Source organism: Solenopsis invicta, chromosome 7 (genome assembly GCF_016802725.1).
Source record: "Solenopsis invicta isolate M01_SB chromosome 7, UNIL_Sinv_3.0, whole genome shotgun sequence".
In the NCBI taxonomy this organism is placed as follows: Eukaryota; Metazoa; Arthropoda; class Insecta; order Hymenoptera; family Formicidae; genus Solenopsis; species Solenopsis invicta.
In genome coordinates this window covers 3,431,630-3,456,138 of record NC_052670.1, presented here as the reverse complement: position 1 = coordinate 3,456,138, position 24,509 = coordinate 3,431,630, and the positions used below count along the sequence as shown (strand labels likewise).

General features: G+C 41.5%; 1 protein-coding gene across 1 annotated transcript in view; it reads left to right on the top strand.

The window, feature by feature from the left end:
• The first annotated feature begins 23,435 nt into the window (after positions 1 to 23,435).
• LOC105199919 overlaps positions 23,436 to 24,509 on the top strand; it is a 65,891-nt gene continuing 64,817 nt past the window's right edge. Inside the window, exon 1 of the mRNA XM_026130362.2 lies at positions 23,436 to 24,315. The gene's annotated coding sequence lies outside the window, so the exon portion shown is untranslated. The remainder of the gene's footprint in view (positions 24,316 to 24,509) is intronic.

Below are 24,509 nucleotides of genomic sequence, written 5' to 3'. Positions count from 1 at the left end.
TATGGCAGATGCCGTTAAAGATCCAAATCATCAAGCTCCTGATTTAATTTTTAAGTAGAAACAATTAAAATTGTATTCTCCAAATTTATTTTATTTTATTTTTATCTTGGAGTCCAATTTTGGAGCCTCGACTTCAAGAAATTCTCTCGTGAAATAGAATCCTCCTACTTCAGAACATCCCCTTGTTTAAAACAAGAGTGAAAAATCTCATAATGCTACGCCTTTTACATATTCTTTACTTTATTAACATTAAAAAAAATATTTTGCTGATATAGATAGATTTCTAGATGTCACAACAAAAATTTATCGCTATTTTTTTGTATCTGCTAAAATATTATATAGAATTTATAGCAGTAACATTTAATAGAAAATTTTGATCTCATTGCCACACAAACAGGATACAAATTTTTTAATAAATTTTATAATACATCTTACTACAATGTTTCAGCAATATTGCAGCAACGATAAAATGTCCACTTCAGAATTACACTGACACGTAATGTTGCAGCAACATTAATATATATTGCAACAATATTGCTGCAACATTACATGTCAATATTTCTGAAGCGAACATTTTACCATTACTGCTATGTAGCTGAAACATTGCAGCAATATTTTGCAATGCTTTTCTTATGCTGTGCCGTTACGGGTTCTGCCTGTTATTTAGATTGGTTAAGTACCAAACATATGCATTATCACAATATTTGCTGATCAGTTATGTATCTTAGTTAATTTTTTGTCAGAAAATTGTAGCTGTACTTGCAAGACTATTTTTTTGAGTGAATTCTTACTTATGATAAATACTGAATCTACTGTTACTTACTCATAAATGAGCAATTTATTATGACTAGCTAGAATAGCAGATTTCATTTAATAATCAATACATATATACACACAGAAAAAAGATAGTATCAAATTAACAATTTATTGTTTCATAAATTTTTCCTGATAGAATTTATAATCTTAAACAGACATAATTTGCTTACACGAAGAAAAAAATTTTCTTTATGTAAGCAAAATTATGTCTGTTTAAGATTATAAATTCTTCCAAGAAGAATTTTATATTCTTGCTTATATATAAAACAATACATTGTTGATTTAATAATAATTTTTTTTCTGTGTATCATAACAGATAAGTCTATTTTGTTAAGAAACCAACATGGTTGGTAACAACAGTGATAAATTTTTTTCTGCAGTAGTAAATACTACAGTTTTAGCAAACCATAATTAGCCGCGCTGATAAAAATTTGCCTTTCCCTGTTAAATGAGAAACAGCATCGTATCTATCGTCCCTCGATCTTTACACACAAAAAAAAATTCTTAATTTACATATATTTTTATTCTTGAATGTTTGTTTTCATTTAAGTATGAAACGCTCTCTTCAATTACAACTGTTCACTTGCATCGATAATAAATATATCTATGCAAAGTATATTTTATTCTTGAGATAGGAGAGTGGGGAAGCCGGCCCAGACGGCGCGCGGCGTGTCGCCTATCTTACGGGGCCGTGCGCCGGTCAACAACCCGAATTGTTGTATGGATGTAATATTGTATAGAAGTTACAAAAAATGTCTGCAATGTTACTACAAGCTTGCGGTAACGTTGAAATGTCCACAATTTTAAACCTAAAAATCTTTATGACGCTTCGGACTATTTGGAATCGTCTACTGGTTTTAATGGTGGAAGAAACGAAACGCAACGCCAGTAATTTTCACTTCTGCCAACTGCATTATTTTTACTGGTAATAACCAAACGCATTTTCAAACAAACTATCAATGATTACGAAATAAGTGAGGACAGTTTCGTAAGTGACATATTATATTCACAGAGCATGTCTTCAAAATGTGATTCAAACTTTCAAAGATAAATAAAATATTTAGCTCGTTCTACCTACGTCCATAATCAATAGACATCGACTTTGTTATAGCGATAGAGAAGCGCCGGTTGCTTGTACACACAGGCGGATCTGCTCCGATGAATTTGCCGCAGCGGATCTGCTACCCACAAACAACATGAGTGAAATGTGCAATGAATCCGCCGCAGCAGACCCGCCCGCATTGAAAACAAAAATAATCCTAATACAAGCATATTAATATTAAACGGGCGCACTTCTATTTTTTAAATAAAGTAAAATTTGTTTTCAATTAAAAATCTTTTTGCTTTGTTTTAAGAATAATTTATTTTTAATCGAAGATTATTGATTCTTAACGCTATTCTAAGCATAAAATATTCTTAGATTAAAGCACTTATGCATTTTTTTAAGAATTTATTTTTCTTCGTGTCTACCCTAATTATTTAATGTGGTTTTCAATTTTCCAATGCTTCGGAAAAGCGGTCGTTCTTTTCGATATGAAATATTCGGCGCGCGAAGGGTTCCATTCAACGCGTTATTACACGAACCGTGTCTGCGGAATGCGTAAAAAATAGATGCGCGCTAATAGGGGACGAGAGGTGACGAACGTCGTCGAGGAGGATGAGAAGGAGGAACGAACCTCGACGAGTTAATTATACATGCGTTTTCGCGTTCGCACGGAATCGAGGGGGCTTGATCGATTAATAAAGTGCCGCGGAAGAACATCCGCTTTAAATTCACGAGACTCGGCGTACACGCGCGTATCCGCGCGTCGTCGTCGTCGTCGGTCGGCACCGAACTCGCGCGACAAGCGTTACAGCTGTAGAGATGCGAGAGGAGAACATAAAGCGGCTTATATCTTCTGCAGCGCGGCGAGACCCATCATCCCGGGTACCGCTGTAAACCTATATATGCAAGCCGTGCAAGTGGAATGACCCAACACTAGTCCCGGCATGCCATTAACTCCCTCCGCGCGCGATCCGCCGTACGTACAATCCGCCGTATTTGCCGAATGTTACGAATATTTTGCTGAACGGAGCTTACACACGCGCAGGGGCCCCTAAGTTTAATACGTTCTTCCGCCGCGCCGGCCCGATGCGTGGATGTGCCGTGGATGTTTTCATTCGCGACGAACATTAAATCCCGGATCCCTTCAGCGCGCGAGAGTCATGAGGTCTGACGGAGATATTACGGTAGGGCTTTAATCACGGGATTATATATCGTTCGTTGAATTAGGGATCAAGTTCGTGAGATTAATAAACAGTTGACGTTAATGAACAGTAAAATCTATAGCCTTTGTCTTTGTTTCTCGATTAATGTTAGCTTCATTCCATTTTTTAATAAACGAGTCTTTTTTTTCTTACCCGACCTAATGCGCAAAACGCGCACTATCCGGAACGAAACTTGCATGCATTATACCTCCATCGGAAAGAAAAATCGACTCATTATTCATCAAAAAACTTATCGTTAAAATTTGCTGTACCGAAGATAGGATACTTTACATGTATAAAATATTTTAATCGCCCGGTGGTGCCCCCTTCGCTTCCCCACGCAGTCGCGTTTACCATAAAAGAGCCGGAGACTAGGCGCACTCTCCTCTGAAGTGGAGAGGAGATCGAGAGAGAGAGAGAGAGAGACGGGGGAGAGGGAGAAAGAGAGAAAGAGAGAGCTTCGAGTAGTAGTGGATTTTGCTTCCAATAAAATGAATTGTTAATCCCTCTAATTCATTTCGCGAGTGTTATCATGCGCAAATTAGACCTCGATAAGTGCGCGCCATGGCTGGTGCGAGATTATAATTATTCATCTCCTCATTAAGCAGCATTTCGCGTTAACAGCATTTTCCCATAGGCTGGGAGCTACGAGGGATCGCGCGTAGGTGTGTGTTCAAGAGAAAAAATAAATAAATAAATAAATAGATAAATAAAAGGCAAAAAAATTGATAGGGGCGATCGCGGTAATTAAAACGGACGGTCCTTCACGGGACGGATAGACGAACGGCGCGGCGGCGGGTGGATCCCGCAGAAATTACGATCCCCGCACATCGCGCATTCCAGGATCCGTTATTAATAATCGATACCGAGGGGAAGGAAAAAGGGGGGGGTGGGGCGTCGAAATTAATCGGCGAAAAGTTCTCCCCGTTCCTCATAAAAGCGCGCGAGGCCACATATTCTTCGAATTAGTAATTAAATAACACTCAGGCGCGATACTGAACGAAACTTCCGGGTTAATAAGAACTTTCGAACTCGGCGTGCTAGCACGTCGATTCTGCCAGCTATTTCATGTTGAAAACTTGGCGCAGACGTGCCCTTAACTTTCTGCTTCGAAATAACTAATTCAATTAGTATATCAGTGCTAGCGTGGGGTTAACTACGTCTTCGCGAGTATACGTAATCCACGTTCCAGGCTTAACTTTGACACAGCGTATCCTCTCTTGAACTTTCGTTTTAGGCTGGCCGTCCAGCTCCAGAAGAATGATTGCCAAGTGTCTTTGAATACCTACTTAAGAAACTGTGTCTATTTGCTTGGCCAAAAAGGCTTACTTGTTCAACAAGTTATATGCCTGACGAGACCTGTATGTCTCGTCGTATAAATAAATATATATATATATATATATACGTCACAGTAAAGTTTTCATTACTGGAAGCGTACAATAAAAAAGTATTATACATAATTAAACAAGACTATGCGTGGATAGTGCGTTGAATAATGAATTTGGAAATTTATATTGTTATTTAGCTATTTATGTCATTTAAAATTTTACATCAAATTTTTTTATTTTTTTAAACAAGCTTTTTCAAAAATATCAATAGTTATGAATTACGACCATCGTCGTAGTTAATAAACATTTCATTGATTTAATTAATAAGCTTTACTTAATCAGCCAATAAAATGCTTATTAATTAAGTCACTAAAATGTTGATTTTGTCAGTCAACAAAATGCTTATTAAGTCAGCAAAATGTTTATTAGCTGATTCGGCAACGCTTTGTAAATATCTAATAGATGTAAATTTATTGGATATAAAATTGTGTTTGTCCTACGCATGATAAGATTTCAAATCGCCGTGTGAAACTTGCTGAACAATCTAGAATGACGGAACCACTTTCTTATTTTGTGTTGGTTTAGCAGTAGATGTACTTGAGAAGTGCAGTTCTAACTCCATTACACGAGAAGATAGCACAAATATGTTCTCTTGGACCAAATCTGATTCGATTCGTAATATAAACCTATAATTGATTTATTCATTTTAAAAAAAGCTAAATTCTCAAAATTTTTACACGCGATTGTTTCTTAAGTAATTATTGCACCTGTGTAACAGAAAGAATTTTAGTTCAGTTTCATGACGAGCGACAAATAAATTGATAAAATTTTAAATATTGTACAACTGTGGTAATATTTTTATTAACGCGAGTCGTACGTTTGTCGAGAAAGATAGGGCTTCCAGAATAACTCTTTCCCTCCAAAAAGACCGATTCAATTTGCGACCCTATTTGTCCACATGTTTATATGAACGCAGCTGTAAATTAAAGAGAACGACACGCGAGACGAAGAGAACGACACGCGAGACGAACGATACTCTACCGGCCGATTCCCGTCGGAGAAAATTCGACATCGCGCTCGTCTCGAAGAGAAATACGCAACCGAGAAGATATCCCCGGTCGGCCGAGTGGTATCCGCATGCAGATTTAACGAGCGCGATATTTCGATATGGCATCTGCGTTATGCAGACGCGTTGTGCGGCTTTCTCGCTCGCGAATGCCATCGCGAACAATAAGGTGACGCGTGTCTCCCTTCTTCTCCGCCGTAAGTAGTAGTAGGTACCGCATGTCGGCCGTGACGAGGGATTGAAATTCAATTTCACACGGGTGTAGCTCTCGAGGCAAAACCATACAAGAGTCGCAAAGCAGGACGCGAATAAAAGCGGAGGCCGCCACGCGGAGTAGACTCGCATTTCCGCTTAATCTCAATCGCATCCTCGACGGTGCCTGGGATTTCACCCTTTGCCCTTTCGCCTCCCTCGCTCCAACCCCCTTTCTCGCGCGTTTTCCATCCTCCCCACGGCGACTCTCTCTCTCTCTCTCTCTCTCTCTCTCTCTCTCTCTCTCTCTCGCTTTTCCCGCGGTAAATATCCGATAATCTATATCCCGTGGATACAACGAACGTTTATATCCACGGGAAATCGTGAGTCGCGTAACCGAAAAACTAATCGAAAACTTGAGAACTAACCGGAAAGCTTATCGAAAGCGTTCAGCTTTCCTTCTCCCTCCCTCCCTCCCACCCTCACTCTCTCTCTCTCTACTCTCTCTCTCTCTCTCTCTCTCTCTCTCTCTCTCTCTCTCTCTCTCTCTCTCTCTCTCTCTCGCCCCCTATCCTTTCCCTTCTCGTAAAGCTTGAATTTCCCAGCGGCACTTATATGCAACACGCTTATCTCGAGTGTGCTATAGAGGGGAAATTTTGAGAATCTTGATAAAACGGGTACGTTTACAGGAAACTCATCGGCTCACATTCTCACCTCACATTTGCGGCTTCGAATGTGGCTGTTTAAAGTTGCAGAGATCGCGTCCGATTTAATACTACACGTTGGAGAGGCCGCAGTAATGAATGGCGTTTCACCCTCGATTAAGGAATCGCTTTTAGATTGGAGTATCTTTTTTTTTTTTTTTTAATCGTTCAAGTGACAGTGATTAAAACTCGCGCTGAATGGACAATAGTTCTTTCAATCGAAGATATTCGCAGCGCGAGTCGATGCGACAATTTAAAGATTCCTACAACAATGTGTAAAACTGAAATATTTTATCAGCATATATACATTGTATAATTGGCAATTTAATTGATTTTTTTTTTTTTAAGGAACGTAGCCATGTGAGCAATCATTTTAACTGTAAAAAAAAAATGCAGCATAGGTTTGTATTATCTCTGCCCTCTTTTCCTCTTCTCTTTCCTTTCTCTCTTTTTTTTTCTTTCTTTTTGACAAAGTTCACTCCTCGCAATAATCACATTTTTCTTGTTACGCGAAAAAATATGGAAACTTTTATCAAATACACCAATATTTACTCGCGACCGTTCGATGTTCTTCGTTGATTAAATCAACTGAAAATCTTCCCCTAAACTCGATGTCTCTTTTCAATATTAGATGGGCTCCTGCCGCGCATACGCGCGCGATGGAAATGAGGACGTTCCGTAATCTGACACGCGACGTCAAACGGGCTCGTGTTGCGTTCCGCCGATCGGTCCGTGCGCAACGACCGACGCATCGTTTAACAACGTCGCAACAAAAGACGCATCGCGCGACCCGCGCAAGAGACCGTGCGTCGATGCGATGCGGTGCGGTGCGAAATCCGCGCGAACTTTCACAAAGGACGGGATTGGATAACATCGGGGGTGTGTCCCTCATGCCCCTCTGCGCTCGCCCGCTGGACGCGTCCAGCACAGAGACGCGGAGGCTTACGGCCGATTAGCTATATCTCACTTTTCGACAGTTGGCGATTGAAATGCCAGTGGACCGGTGCGGAGAGAGAGAATGAGAGAACAAAAGAGAGAGAGAGAGGGGGGAGGTATGCGGGTGAAGCGAAGATCTTTCAACTCGGCTCTCTCGTGTGTGAGCGTAGTCTCTCGGAAATTCACATTTGCATCGATCTCGTTAACTATGGCAACAATATTTCGCCGCGATAGTATCGTTCATATGCGCGCGGCCCGGATCTGGGCGATCGGTCGATCCGAAAGTAGCCGGGTTCTCGCAGGTGCACCAGGTATCTGGTACGTTCGTACAAGATGTTATACGGCGCTCTGCGCGACTAACGGCTTCCTCATCGTATCGGTATTCCCCACTTCGACGGAGCGACGACGTCAATGTAGTCGAAGGACCGGCTCCTGTAATATTTCAACATTATCCGTCGTAACTTTTTAATTTCTAGTATAAAACTTGACGATAAGGTCGACTTGAATTTTCGATAAAGCGAAATTGTCTTAAAAGGGAGTTTGTTAAAGTCCCGTTCTACAGCTCTCAACATGATTACATGGACTTTCGCCGTAAAAGAGACATCTTATGAGCGGTGTTTGCTGTTATTTATATAAAATTATATAAATAATTATCTAAATGGCTTTTCCGTATTTTTATCTAGACTATTAGGATATATATTACTTTTATCTTTATTTTAGCTAAAAGAAGTGTTATCCCTTTTCAAATTATTTAAGTTAGCGTGGACAAGTACGAAGCATTGCCCTTAGCTTCTCACAAAATCTCCAAGTTCCCATTTATCTTAACAAAAAATTTTTTTTAAGCAATATAACCAATTGCATTAATCAGAAAAAATTAACGCAACGTAAAAGTTGCCTCAAAACTATGAGTGATTCAAAAATCTTTACAAGGAACTTTCATCAGACCGATTTCATCAACTTTGCTTAACACTGCCTAACATTAACTTAAAATCTACTAAATTTGTAAATTACCAACTGCAAAACTTAACACTGATCATCCTTAATTTTTTAATTATTATAATTAAAAAAAATTTAATTATTAAATGAAAGTATCTTACATAACTAAATTGTAATTTGCAGAAAATGGATAAAAAAAACCGTGTTGATACGCAATCGATTTTAAGTTTTGCAATTAACGCTTCATAAATTTAATCGGTTTTAAACTGATTTTTCAAATTCATCGAAGTTGGTGATCGGTCCATATTTCCGGTTCATATTTTTCAACTTTGATTTTTATTTGCATATTCCATATTGATTCAAACTCCATATTGATCCAAATCAAAAGAAAAACATTGTCAGATTGAATTACTTGAAGAACTCCCGCTCTCAAAACACAAAGATTTATAAATAACAATAAAAATATAAATGTATATTGTTTTTATATCCTAAATTGTTTTCACTCAACAGCGACATTATTCTAAAATTGTATAGATGAAATATATACGATGTATAATTTTAACTTACATCAAAATAAATTTAAAATTAAACGACCTTTACCTTAACTGAGACACACGTTTATTTTATCTTTATCTAGATAATTTTAAGTCTTCTAAACGCAACACTGTTTATGAGTCGTAAATAATAGGCAAACATGGTGGATTGTTTAGCTTAGAACAACACGAGCGTCACACGAACGGCCTTGCGTTAATCAGTTCGGCTTATAGAGACGTGTGTATCATATACGGGGGAATCAGGAGTTCCATCTCACGCCGGAATGAGATACGAGACGCGTACGCGATTTACATCCAGCGGGCGATTTTACGATGCTCGAGATCGAAAGATATGGGAACGGGCACGATAAGCGGCGCACGCAAGGGGAACGTAAAAGGAGCACTCTCGAGACGGTTAATTGGCGTAAGACGAAAGCCAGGAGGTCTTAGCCAAGAAAAAGAAGCCACGGTTGCGTTTGAGTTCCTCTTCGCGAGAAACAGAGACGGAGTAAGCAAGGAGACCAAACTTAGTTTAGCCAGTGACGTTAGGAGAAAATCTCGTAAAGTCAGATCTCACTCTTGGCCAGTGTCAATTTCTATTTCGCGAAACCGTGTACATACACTTCTCGTTAACGAGTGGTATCAACCGTATCAACCGTACATGCACAGTAAATAAAGGAAGCTGGGCAGTTGCAAGCTAAATTTCAATCGGTCGCCTATGTTCCATCCACCCGTGTATAATTCTTATCAGCCACACACGCGCGCGTTTATAGAGTGAATGACAGGTGGACTGTGAAATTCAATCGATCGCGAAGATCTTTTCGGCATTTGAAAGATTCGAATACTGACGCTCCAAAAAGAGGCGGATGGGATGAGCCGCATGACTGCGTTCTTTATACGCGCGCGTAACTGCGGCCGAATTCTCTTTCTCGCGAATCTAAAGACGTGCTCGCAGCTCGCACCCGCAATTTTCACGGGTCTCATATCTAATCTCGAAACGGCCTCGCGCCTCGCGAATTAAGAAGTTCATTCGGAAAGTGGTACGTGGCAAGCATGAGATCGCACAATTATATTTTCCATTTTTCGACTTCTATTCTTACAGCACCGTTTCTCCGAATTGTACAGCACTCCCTCATGCAGAATGCCCTAGTTTATCGCACGTTCTCTCGATTTTTCTAATCTGAAATTAATTTCTCTTTAGTAATATAATATGTAATATTAAGTTTAATTTGAAATCTATTAAAATTACGATAAAAAGCCAATAAAAAATATATTAAATCTCATTATTCATTTATATCATTAAAAGCGCGTTTATAATATTCTCCATTTATATGATTGTTATTATATTATAACACATACTTTTTTTGCATTTCGTAAAAATATCCCCGTCTATATTTTCATTATTTATAATTTGTAAAAAGAATTATTATTATCATTTAAGATACACGCTACATGTTTTATTTTTACGTACGCAAAATGTTCGTAATACGTTACGTAAATTACAGTAATTACATAAATGAATAATGTTATAAAGGCGCTTAACGATACAAATAAATAATGTGATTTATATTGGCTTTTCATAATTTTCATATATTTCAAATTAAATTTGATAAATCACATTGTCACTAAAGAGAAGTTAATTTCGGATTAGATTTAAGGATCATAAATATATAACAATAATTTCAGAAAAATATGATAAAGTTTCTTAAGTCTTTATATCTGCTATTTCAAAGTAATTTTCGATGAGGTAGATCATTTATTTTTCGTTTCGCCAAGCAGAATAAATTCTCTCAGGGCATCCGACACATCGCGCTTAGCACGTAACACCTCGCAAAACAATTGCAACCATCTTTGACGAAGGTTTTTTGGTCGGCTCGATATCTCGGATCGATCTCGACGTAAAAATCTCAGCCCCATTCCCACGTTCGGTAAATCCCCGTCGGATGTTAATTCAACTCGTAGAAAATGTGTGCACCACGCGCAATTTGTATCACGCCGTTGCAACCGAGTCGACGGTAATCGAGCTCGAGAAATCGATTGATTGGAAAAGAATTAAGGGTATTCTTTTTACCTCCACTTTCGCGTTCGCGCCAGAGACAGCCCCGCTAGCCTTCGCTCTGTACAATAAGAAAAAGCCCGGGAAAAGCTCCGTTTCCGTCTAGCAGATTCGCTCTGTTGGGCGCATCGAATGAACACATGTCATCTCGATAAGGAAGTTAAGGAAATCGCCACTGTTTACATCGACCTTGTCTCGTATCGCGTCGTATATTTTTTTTTACCGATTACATAATGGATTCGATAAAATAATAATGCCAAAATAGAACCGAAAATATTTTGAATATCCGTGAGGATTCTTTTCTTTAGAAGCGTTTTAAAAAACGTATTAAAATGTCCTATCTGCCTTTCCCTCCCTTGTTCTCTATTTTCTAGATAATTTTATTTAAAAAAAAAAGTATAATTGAAGCACTTGTTATTTTAAATTTAACGAATGAAAGAATTCTTTAAAACTTCAAAGTTTCTATTGACCTCATCTCATTGTCGGGCAAAAAACAATTTGCCATTGTTTACAGCACAATTAGGGCGTATACGTGATATTTTTGCACAGACTGTCATAATTGGTTTAATCGCTTGGTTGCTTGGAAAACTTTAGATTTTTATAGAACGTCAGGATATTTGCAAGAATTTTTAATTAATATTTTAACCAGTTTTAAAGATATCTAGCCGTGGTGCTTCGAGTGAAATAGAATTACTGAACATTTATAATTATACTATTTATGTATAAAAATATCTTCTATTTGTTTTATATGCATTTAATGAATTTATAAAATATTCCATGCATGTTATACTAAATCACGCCAAGCACGTCGTACGAAATTATTTCTCGAAACTCACTAGCGCAAACGAAGACATGCTCGGGACGATAAACGGTGAACGAAGAAAAATTATTTTCAAGGAGCTAATCGTTCACACCCTGATTTTCTCACAAAAGATAGATATTCTGCCCAAAGAAAATTTAAGAATTCAAGAGAGCTTTCTCTTTCTAAAAATAAAAAAAAAATGTTAAGAGAAATATTCGAATTTCTTACCATTATTATTCGCTATTATTACTAATTTGTCTAGTTATTACGTGCTCTTGACATTGTTGAAATAGTCATTAATTTTCAAATTAATCGCATCATAATTCGAATATTACTTTATAGCAGGTATTATTTATATATATTTACGGTCATTTCAATGTTAAATCTGACTTTACGACGTAGAACAGTCACGCAAACCGTGCATTAACGCCAACGGCGGACTTAACGTAAGTTTGAAATCTTTAAAGCATCGGCGTTAAGACCGTCAGATTACGGATAATCCCTCATTATGCTCGCTATATATTTCTGTTTACGTCTACCTCCTAGCTCGTTCTACGCGATGAAAAAAATGGTGTTCGAACTTTCGATTGAAACTTAATTTTCCACATCGCCGTTGAAACTGACGGACGTAACACAAATCCTTTGGAAAAAGGGAAAACAACTTTCTTTAAAGCGAGCTAAAGAGGTAAGAGAATAAAGACTAAATATATGTACAAAGTTAAGATAACTGTGAAACTATACTCCGGAAACCATGATGTTTAATCAGTTAACTGCGAATAATATCCACTTGGTCCGTATAAATTTTTTAGCTTCCTCCGAAAATTGCTGTAACGCATAAAAATGCTAGTAGCATTTTTGTACTTTTCACAGAACACGCAATATCAGAGCCGTAATAAACTCCGAGCACTTCCGTAGAATTCGCAGCTTGCGACATATTTTAGCAAAAACCGATGGGCTTCGAAATACTGTTAAAGAAAGTGGAAAACGAAACGCGATTTTTTTTTTTTTTTTTATAACCATCCAAACTGTTTCGTTACTCATGGGCAATTTCAATTTAATAACTATTTGAGAAACCGAGATCAATTATTCCTTATCGTAATTACTCGCAGAAGTTTTTGCGAACTAAGCTGCTGAGATGCTATTAATTAACAAAACCTCGTCGTTCATTAAAATTCTAGTTTAATCTGTTCTTTAAACATTTTAACTCAAAGTTTTATTATCGATATATTTAATATTGAATATCAAAAAATTACAACACGCAATGAATTCTTTCGAAATTTTTCCACGGGAAAAAAGTGGACTCCAGTTTCATCGCTAGAATTTAAAATTATAATGAAGGTTGGAGGTTCTGGGATACTCTATTTACTTCCGACTGATCTACCGTAAGAAAAATGTCGTCCCGGCGTTCCGCATTACAGACAATTTCTACGCGCTCGCTCTATAAACGCCTTCGCGAAATTTGTTTAAAAAGAAAATAAAAAATAAAAAAAATATATATATCTATCGAGCGGCACTTTTACAACATTTATTCTCGCGATCATCAGAAACCGGCGAAACTCGGAAACGTTACGTCGAATGTATTCGCACCTATCGCACGAAATCAGACGCCGTCTTCTATTCGGAATGCATGTGTAGGGAACAGTATTCGTCAACGTTCCTTCTAAGAACGTTAAACCACGAGGGAAGTTCGCACACGAATTGCGAACGGCTTAGAAACGTTTCTGGCGCACTGTACTTTTGATGTGAGCGATCGATGCGCGAACGGTTTGCGTACTTCGGTTTGGCATCAAAGCCCGCCGTCGGGGAAACTAGTTGATCAAACAAACAAAATTCGAAGAAATAGTTAAAAATGTTCCGAACTAGTGAGTAACTTTGCGTCGCCGTTGCCAGAAGCCGTAACGTTATAGTTCATCTCCCGTATAAGCGGGTATTGATTTTCCGCGGTGAGCCCCCCTTCCCCCCCCCCACCCCCTCGCAGCTCGGCCACGCATTTTCGACAATCTCGTCTCTCGCACGGATAAGACGGTTTTTCCGAAAACCGCTGATCCGATATTCCGCCGACGATCATCCGCGCTACGAAATTCCGTCCCTAGACGCGTCGACCGACTACTCGTGGCGACGCGACCATTGAAAAATTGGAAACCTCGCGCTTTGTTGCTCTTGCGCCGTTCTTCCTTCCCTCTTTTTTTTTTACTGGAATATTCGTTACGGCACAATATGTGTTTTTGTTGGAATTTTAAATACGAGAAAACTCGTGCGCGCGAACGCAAAATATTTTCCTTGTCTCGCGTGGCCGCAGTGTAAAAAATTGAAGGGGAGCTAATTGTTCCCGCGCTGAGGCAGATTAACAATGAACGAACGCGAGCGCGAATATTGCCGGGACGTTATCCGTTTTTGGCAGCGCGTTGCGCTGCGCCGCGCCACGCCACGCCGCGCGGACATTGTCCGCGATAGCATTCACATAGCGATAAGTCCGCGAGCGAAATCCGTGAATGTCGAAGTTGCATAATTATGTAAATTATTGGCAACGAGTGCGCATTCAATTACAGTCGGAACCATTAAGTATTTAATATCATTCACGAACGCGTAATGTTGCGTCATGTTATATTGAATGATTAAAAGAACATTCCAATAACTGCAAACTCTACATATATAAAATATAATTATAACGTAATTGTGAACGTATCAAATTAACGTATCTTTTAAAATAATGAAATCGTTTAAAATAACAGGGCAAGAATGTACGCGGGAGATGTACGTAACGTTGGGTATGTTACAGAAGCTATCGTATCTGTGCAACAAATGAAGAAAGTTTAGGAGACATCTTTTAAGGATATATCGAACGTACGGTCCCTACAGAGTAAATGAAATTTGGAAATGCGTTAACACTTCAAATACTATATAATATGTAAAAGTTGTATGAATAAAATTATACTTTTTATTTAATAACATTTTTATAATTTATTTACTCTATTTATTAATAAAAATTTTAATTATTTTTTACATTAGGAAAAGTCTCATTTTTCATTATGTAAGCAGTACCTTAAATATTCAAGATAATTTATACAAAGTTTTATTATGATTATTTGTTTAATTATTTCATAAATAAATAAATTCTGTTTGTTTTACAGAATTGATCTTTGCATCGCAATAAAACTACATAAATCATCTTGTTTATTTAAAGTACTTGAGTAAAAAAAATTCAAATTTTTTTTCAACATTTCTTATTTCATTATTAATTATATATATATTTTTTTTTATTAGAGCACATGTCTGCTTCTTATTGAAATAAATTTTTAGTCAAATAGAAATTTTTTTTACTACTTTCAAATGCAGTATAAAACAATCTGTAATCTTAATGTTTTGAGCAATGTCCTGTACATACATTCTTAATTATTCGCGCACGCTTTTAACTTCCCGCAAAATGAAAAAAAAAAAAAAAACGCGCTATTATATAATAATCGTATCATGATCGCAGACGCGTATTTTTGTAACTTTGGTAATGGTTGGGCTTTAATAATTCGATACGATATGACGATGTGTGTCGTGCTAACAATACTGCCGCAAAATCGTCACAACAGATGCTTGAGAATACATCTGTAACTGAGCGCGGCGCGAGAGAAGAGCGTGGAATCCATTTTTACGCTGTCCCAGCGTAACTCCCCATTTATCTTCCACCTGCGCCCATCACGTACTTGTCCGGCGAGTTCGAGAGTTCGTAGCGGAGACGGATGTCTCTCGCGAAAATCAGACCCGAAAGATCGATCGAACGGCGAAAGAGCTGGCCGCGTTTCTGTCTTTACGTCTTCCTCCTACCTCCGCCGTCTCCTTTTCGGATTCTTCGCATCGCTGATCTGCTTATTGACGCGTCGCGGTTGACTAATCTATCTTAGCGCGAGCCATCAGCAACTAATTTTCCAGACACCTTATTCGGCGTTTTTTTCTAACGCTTTTCGTGAGACAATTATTCAGCGGCCACAATGCAAATCAATTGCAGCGCAAGAGCCTTTTTCAATTACCGAGACATTCGGTTGCTACTTCTAAATAACAATTCTCCATTCTCTCGAAAAATTATTAATAAAAAAGTTTGAGATATAACGGATACGTTACAACGAAGAATGCAAGAATCTATTTTGAACCAAATAAACTTTTCTTGATGGAACACCGATGGATTTCATGGAAAATATTTTAAAAATGCGGAAAAGTGCAGGGACAAGTTATAAATTATGATTGATTTTGAGAAGATTTTAAAAATTCTTTCTGAGAATAAGCAATCGCTGTGAAAGGTAATCGAGAACCAGATATTACACTACGAGTTTTCTTCGCTGATAAACACATTTTTTTTTCAGGAACATTACACTCTCGTGCTCTCGTGAAGGCACTAACGCGACAGACAAACGACGTCGCGACGTCTGGAATGTCGGAATGGACTCATCGGACGACCGCACGGAAGACGGATGCTCCTCGCAGAAATCAGACTCGATGGATCGATCGAATGGAGAAAAAACCTGCCCCCATTTCTTACTGTCTTAGGTTATCTCGTCCCTCTCTCTCCCCCATCCGATATTCTCTCTCTCTCTCTCTTTCTCCTTGATCTTTACGAGCTTCGCACGAAGGACCGCGCACCTTTCTTGTTCGGGCAAACTCGTCCATTGAGGACGTCCCACAGAAACACCCTCTCAAAAGCGACAAACGTCCCTCGCGAAAATCAAACGCGAAACATCGATCAAATGCGGGCACAAACTTTCCCATCACTTGCTAACGTCAAAGTTTTCGGGGCGTTATCGTTTTACGGTGTATCGCTTATTTCGAGTAATAAATCGGCTCGTGACGTAAAAGAGATCTCTATCCTGTATATTTTCACAATACCAGCAGCAGTAGAAATAAAAGTCTCATTCAAAACGCATTACTTACGCGTAAGCGATATCGTTCAGACGATAAAAAAAAAAAAAAAAAAATTAGAATCATTTTGAATCTCGGAAATTTTGTTGACGAGAGAACTGTCGCGGATCCCTCATTCTTTGTTATCATTCGTGCAATATGGAGAGTAATGCTTCGAATGCTCTCTAAAATTGATAACCTTTTACGAAATTTCCCCAAAAGAGCAGTTTGCAATTTTGAGTGTCAGAGGCACATTTTACGCCGTGTATCTTTCATCGAAATCTTTCCGCTCAATTAATTCTGAGAAAAAGTTCGCGTCAGTTATGTTTGTCAAATAGCTTTTAAATGGTCGATAACTCCGCGACTAATCCCACTTTCTCAAAACCATGAAATTTTTTGTTCTAATCAACAGCGTTGTTAATGGCATTTCCAATAAAAAGCCCCGGAGTGTTATGTTTTGTTTCTCGTATTTATTTCTTACTTGCTGCGACTCGGTGCCCGGTTTCCGTGATACCAAGATACCACCGTGGCGAAACATTCAGTATCTCGACGGGGGGGCTCTCCTTATCTGTCCGAGGAATTTCAATTTAGAACCACCGCTAACAAGGACTCAAGGTCCAATCCACGAAACCTATATCCGTACAATCGCCTGCATTTCGCCGTAGCATATCAAGAAAGCTTTTGTTGCTTTGCTGCCGCTCGGCGTACTTTGGAATTCGCATCCGCCGGCTGATGTATGAGAGAGAGAAAGAGAGATTTCGATATGACGTTTATTTTTCGACTGTATCCGCATACTTATTCCGCAGGGTTGTGCTATTTCAATTTTACGTTCGAATTCCCGTTAACAATACTGCAGTCGATGCTGATATAATTGATATAATGTTACAATAACACAGTACATATTTGCAATTACCGTAATCGAGGTTGAACCACACGCGTGACGTTCGACAAACAGTTTTAGGTTCATTGTATTTATGACTTTTATGAACTTTTATTGTAACCTCTCTTTTTTGTTTTGCATTTATACATTGACGTTCGGATTTTTCAATTTCCTACTTATACGTACACACGTTTAATAAAACAGGAATATTACGTTTCTGATTACACGGTACACAAGATTTTTTTATAACCTGACGGCCTAATTCCGGAAACGACGAAAATAGCTTGCGCTACGTTCTACGAAAAACTAAAGCGCCTACAAATTTTTTTTCGGGCTTTCTGGGATTAAAGTCAGCTCACACAATCGCCGGTAGTTTCGGGACCGAATGTTCATCCCGAAAATCAAACCTGATCGATCGAACGGAAAAAAGCTCCCGTTCGCCTTTCCATCCCTGCACATTCCTTCGTTCTCGAACGGTCCTCTGGGCCATGTAGGGTGACATACAATATGAATCGGGAAGGGAAGGAAATTTATTTATATGTGCGTCGGATAAATAACCACCTGTCTGCCAATAGCTAAATGCGTTAACGTTAATCAAATTCTGGATTTTACGTGCCTCTTGATGAAGATGGTGCGTATCGTGTTATCTCGATCTAGATATTAGACTACATTTAATGCCAAACGGAGGATATGGATTATGGATGCTGATTATGAATTCGTGTTTCTCACTCTCTCTCTCTCATTCACTTTGCAAGTAGTTTCCACGCATATAACATGATATCCCGTATCCTGTATATCCGAGTATACATGTTCATCCCTTGTACAGACCATTGCGCTGCAAACGGCGCCTGGGTCCTCGCACTTTTCTCTCGTCCTCGAGAGAGAAGAGACAAGCCGACTGGCTCCTCGTCGCATCCCGTAAGATATTCGTTCGAGTGGGTACGTCGCGTGTGTGCAAGGCGCACTGCTGCAGGTACTACACGGTATGGTGCGGCTCGATGCTGATCGCGCGGAGCTTGACCCGCCGCCGGAACGAGGAGGAGGAGGAGGAGGAGGAGAGTGGAGGAACCTGTGTCCTCTCCTGTGGAGGATCAGGGGGCGGCGGACGAGATCGGCGTTTGCCAGCGTTAGTGCCGTAAGGTGGCACTCAAGAGCCTCGTCCTACTCCCTGAATGACTGGGCGACTGTCAGGCCCACGAGGCTCGAATTTAATACGCGAGAGATTTTGGCTCGGCGTGACGCGCGCTCGTCGCTTTTTTCATGTATACATCCGTGCACACCCTCGTTCACTCGCACACATATGCTCGTGGATACGCGCAAGCGGGGGTGGTATACACGGTGAGGCAGATACTTGTAGACATAGACACGTTTCAACGCGCGTTTACACGCAAGCGTAACATAGAAAAAAATCTACAAGCTTGCATTCTCGTGTACGCACGTGCGTTACACGCTCACGTAGCGTGTGCAGGTAACGCATACGCGTGCAATCACGATGCGCCTTCGAGCGTGTCCCGCGAGCGTTTTAGCGGAGCGTGAGCTTTAAAAATGATACCGCGCCGGTATATACCGGAGTGGCCGCGTCGTTTGCCACGAGAAATTTAGTGTCATTACGCTCTCCTCCCTTCGCTACGACGGCGACGACGGCGACGACGGCAGGGCGCATCGAAGAACGATTTTCGCGTTTATTGTTGCTGGCCGATGAAGCGGGGGTGTGCGTGCGCGTAAGTGCACGCTGCATATCCGCCTATATATCCGGGCATTATGAATTTAATAGTACATCGTTACTCTTCAACCGCCGGGCATTGACAAGCGGCAATTAAAAACTAAACGTTTCCGGTTATACATGTATCCGCGGATCTATCTTCGTGTCTTTTTTTTTCTCTACAATGGATAAACGAAAATTTGTAAACAATTTAATTCGACATATAGTGTCACTGCACTATACTGCTCTCGCCAAACGAGCATGAATATTGTTTAATACTCTGTGCACACGTTATTTTACGGCACCTTCTCTGCATACATTGGGTCTCGACACTTCAACTTAATTTCTGTTAAGTTGAAGTTTATTTTCATTTGCGTTTGAACGTTATTACACGGAAAGAACAATTTTACTGTAGTATCTAAAAATTTAGCTAGTTACAGATCAGAAAATAGAGTTTTATGTTGTCCTATCAAAATTGTAGGATTCATTCAAGCACGATGACATTGCTGCAAAAAGTTTTGACGTTCTAGCAACCAATTTAAATGTCCAAGTTAAATTCTTTAATGATTCAACATATTTATTTTTAGATCTGTATTTCAGCAAAATTGTTCATTCCATGTATGTATTTGTTTATAAGAACAAAGATCAAGATCGATTAATGTTATCATTTGTTTTCGTTATTTTGGATTAGAAATTTTAATTATTATTTGTTTTTAACATTTAAAAACAAACCGTGTGTCTTATTTTTAATTTTTATTACTTTTACAAGTATAAAAAATTCCTCAATGACTTTCACATATACTTTAACATCTTTAAATAGTACTTGTATAATTGTTGATTTAAAAGAATTGTGTATAAATATTGTAACTACTCTTAGTTCCCCGAAGAAAAGAGACTTGCAGGATAAAATTGTTGAACTGTGTGTACAAAGTGTTAAGAAAAATATTAGTATAAAACTTTAAAATAATAAATTGCAAATTAATATTTTGTTAAGCCAATTTTCATAGAGATTTGATTAGAATATCATTTTTTATTTGAAAATGCAATTATATAAAGTTGTTCTTATTTGTTCATCGACTGGTGCAATTTAACTGTTTAACTTAAACGATGTACAGAGAACATAGGACAAATACGACATTCAGGAAATAACACGTTAACTACACGTTAACTTGTTAGGTGTTACTAAATTTAAACTAATTTACTACCACAATTTTGCAACGGAGAGAACAGCATGCTACAAACGATGAAAATGTCGAGCGTCAGTGTTGGAAATATTTTTCGTACATGACTCCTTCGATAATAGGGCAAGTTCAAGTCAGCAAAGTGGCTAGGCCTGTTTGTCGAGCGATTGAACATGATTAGTTTTTCCATTACTGTATCCAACCGATCATGTTCAATCGCTTGGCGAGCAGGTCTTTACTCGCTTGAACTCGCCCATTGATTTGATAATATTGAAAAAAAAAAAAAACTTTCCATCGTGAGCATCCTTGGCGAAACGATGAATATCAGATATCTTGTCGCGTACGAAACATTCGAATCATAGACACCCGATGCAATTCTGCCGTTTCTTTTTTAGACTTTTACAGAGGCGCTTCGTCTTTTCTGCAGGCGCCGCGTTGTCGGTGCAAATCGATCCGCAAGAGAGACGTGATCATTTATTTAAACGGAATATTTAGTGTGCTCGGTTACACGAAAATGGATCGGATCATAGAAAACAATTGTTACAGCTCGATAGTCTATTATCGGCTTACCAATTAAAATGTTTCGTTCTTTTTTTTTTTCCTTTTTGAATCGCGTGCCTATGTTGTTCGTTGTCAAAGAGCTCTCGGCGCCAACTCTTTCGGCGCTACCGCAAAGAGAATCAAGCGATGTCGAGGCGTTGCAAAATGAAATAATATCGTCCTCTATCTCTGGGAATATCGTTTCCCCTTAAAGCCTGTTCTTCATTAATTTCGCGAGTTGCCTGTACACGCGGTCCAAATATAAGGATACCTTCCCACGCCGCGCACTAATTATTCAATATCCGGGAATAAGTCTACCTTTGTGACTTGATACCTGATTAATTCAAGTGGCGAATTCTCGGTACGAATCAATAACTTCTACTCCGTGGCTATTTAAAGGATCTTCCATCGTAGATTGCGTGGATAATTATTATTGGGACCGGCTCTCCCTTAAATAAATTGAAGGAGGTTAATAGCCACGGTAAAAAGAAAAGTACTGTACGAAAGCGAGCACACGAAAGGAATTCGCACAAGTGTAACAACCGGAAATCGGGGGAGAGGAGGAAAACGTAACGCGCGTTCGATTTGCGATACAATTCCCTTTTTTTCTTCTCAATCACATAATCGAGCGACCACTTCTTTGCACGCGAACGTGTCTCTCGTAAAAACCTCTCTCCGGAAGCACGGAGACGGTCCATTTATATGTATTTGATTGCCGGGCCGTTTTAAGAGAGGACCGTTTGCACAGAAGCGCGAAACAAGCGTTGTACGACTATCAGGAGGAGGCAAGAAACTGGGTCAAGTAATGTCTCCGACGTTTCTTTTCTCCTCTCTCTCTCTCTCTCTCTCTCTCTCTCTCTCTCTCTCTCTCTCTATGTCTGTCTTCCCTTCCCTTCCACCTCTCCCTTTTTTTCCCTCAAAACGTTCTTGACTGTTCGCGCGCGCACTATGTTCTCTTAGCGTATAATAACGCGGACGCCCCTCGCGCGCGCATCCCCGAACACGAAAGTTCGCTAATGCAGTCGGAATTTCCAATTCGCGGCAAACTTTTTGCCGCGTCGCTCGTTAAAAAATTCCACGCCACAAACGTGCGAGCTGAATTTTTCATAAAAATATCTTCGGGAGCCTCTCCGCCGCGCGCGCGGGTCTCCGCGGAGTTCATCGGCGTCGTCGGCCTCGCCTGGGCTTTCAGCCTGAGTTTTACCTTCTTTCCTTTCCCCCCTCCCCCCACCCGCTCCTCCCTCCCCTGTCGCCAAAAAATTCCATATAGGAACTTATGGTATCGGACGAAATCCGCATGGATCCAAATATATTCCGATGGGATTTTTCTATCCGATCTTATCCGCTCTTATCCAGTTACCTACCTCTCGATACTATTCGATTTAATACGATACCTTCCCCGGAAGCGCGGCACGCTTCTTCCAACCGCGACCGACCCTCGTACATCTCCTTTTCAGAAATTGTAACGTGTATCGTCATTCATTTGTATACAGGAGTGAAAAAATTTACGAGGATACTTAATGCGTAACGATCCTCCCCATGCGTCTCACTTCAACCTACAATTTGTCAATAAGCTCGATTTCCAGACAACACGCTTTTCCTGAGCTCTAACCTACACCCGATTCCTCTCAGGAATCACATCATTTATCATCGTATCCGAGATTAAGAGACGTTCGAAAAGGTACGCCGAGGTCCCAAGGTCCGAGAGTATCAGCGCGCGTCTCGATCTTCGGCCGGCGTCCCTTGATTCGTCAATATCCTCGAGACCGCCAGCTCTGGCGGCTATCGAGAACTCTCCTCCGTGCGAGAGAGGTCCGGCGAGGACGTCGGCGTTCCCACGGCGGACCGTCCGTTGCGAATGCGCTGGTAATTAAGCGCGGCATTTCCGTGTCTCTCAGATCCATCGTCGTCGGTGCGTCGCGCTCGCTCGCGGCGCAAGCATCGTCCCACCCATCAGCAACGGTCCGTACGTTCATTATCGAATCAATTTGTCGATCCACGCGTGTACCCCGAGAGCCGCGCGTTCGGCCGAGGCGCCGAGGCGTCCATGTACGGCACTGAGGGCCGGAAGGGGATGTTCGCGCGGATGGTGGGGCACGAGCAGCTGGGGCGGCCTGGAGCTCGGAGTCGCGAGCCCACGATACCTACCCCGCGCCAGGTCTGGGTTTGGCCGGGTCGCGGCGGCGGCGGCGGCGGCGGCGGCAACGACGGCGGTGGTGGGTGGCGGCGGCGGCGGCGACGGCGGCGGCGGAGGCGGCGGAGGCGATGGAGGTGGTGGTACAATGGTAGTGGTAACGGCGGGTTGCTGCGCAAGCAGCGGCGAAGGTAGAGATGAGCGAAAGCGAGCCGGATGGCGCAGCGACGGCCGACTAGCAGCCGAGTGAGCGAGCGAGCGCAAGACCACCGGGCTTGGTGAGCCACCCCCGTTTTGCCATCGGTCCGCCGCCACCCCTACCCCCCGCTCTCTGCCTCCACCACCTTCTCCACCTTCTCCTCCTTCCTCCACCGCCACTATTGCCGCCGCCACCGCCGCCGCATCCGACTCCTATATACTCTCTCTCCTACTCCTTCTCCGATGCGTTTTGGCCGCCCCGTTCGGTCCGCTACTACTGCGTTCGTTCGTTCGTTCGTTCGTACGTACGTTCGTGTATCCCCGGCCGAGAGAGCTTGTGCAGAGTGCTCGCCAACGTCTGCGAGTCCCGTGTCTTGCACGACTCTACACGGAGAATTATATTACGGAGGGCTCGCGCCCTCGTCGTTTGCGCGAGCGTAGTCCAATTTTCTCCGAAAAAAATCGCGCCCTCGAAGCTTTGGCAGCGCGCGCGAACCAGGCGTCCACGAGAGCTCCGGTCTATCCTCGCCCCTTCCTCACCCCTTCGCCCTTTTCCGGTTTGTGGTAGCTAACCGGCCGGCCGCGAGAAAAAAAGGGGGTACCCGCGGCTGTCCCGGGTGACAGAAAGGGCTCGCTCGTGTCACGGAACCCTAGGATATCAAACTCGTGTTCTTCGCTCGCGCGAGAGGCACGCGTGTCGTCGCACGCGTCTCTTTACCGGTGAAAGAGAGAGGAGAGAACCCCCGTGTTGTGAGACGGCCGTGCCGCTGGACCAGCGCGGCCCCGCCGCTGGGAGAGACGACGACGATGCAGTCGATGTGGCCAACGACGACGACGACAACGACAACAACGACGATCACGACGACGACGATGTACGCTCGGCATGGCGTGAGGAGCGACGACGGCGACGGGAAATTGTGTGCGCAGTGAACTCCGCGTAAACCCTCGCTAACGCTACGACGACGGAACTGCGTGCGTGTGAATGCGTGCGGTACGTACGTTCGTGCGTGCATGCGTGCGTGCGTGCGTGCGTGCGTGCAACCGGGAGACACACGCGTGGTCCGCGTCGCGCGTACCTACTCGTCCCGACTGGCTCTCGCTCGTCGCCGTTGCTCGCGCGAGACGACCAACCCCCTTGGTACACACCTAAGTGAGGCGTTCAACGTGGCCGATCCTTGGACATGTAAGTAACAGTACGATATCGGCGGTCCAAAGGCGCACCAACCGACCACCTCGCTAACGCGAGAGTCGATCTCGTCTCTCTCTCTCTCTCTCTCTCTTTTCTCTCCCTCTCTTTCCCCCTTTTCATTTCCCGAACGCGCAGCTGGCCGCGCGCGCGAGCGTGCCGCTCGCCGACGTGCTCGCCTTTGTTTGCCC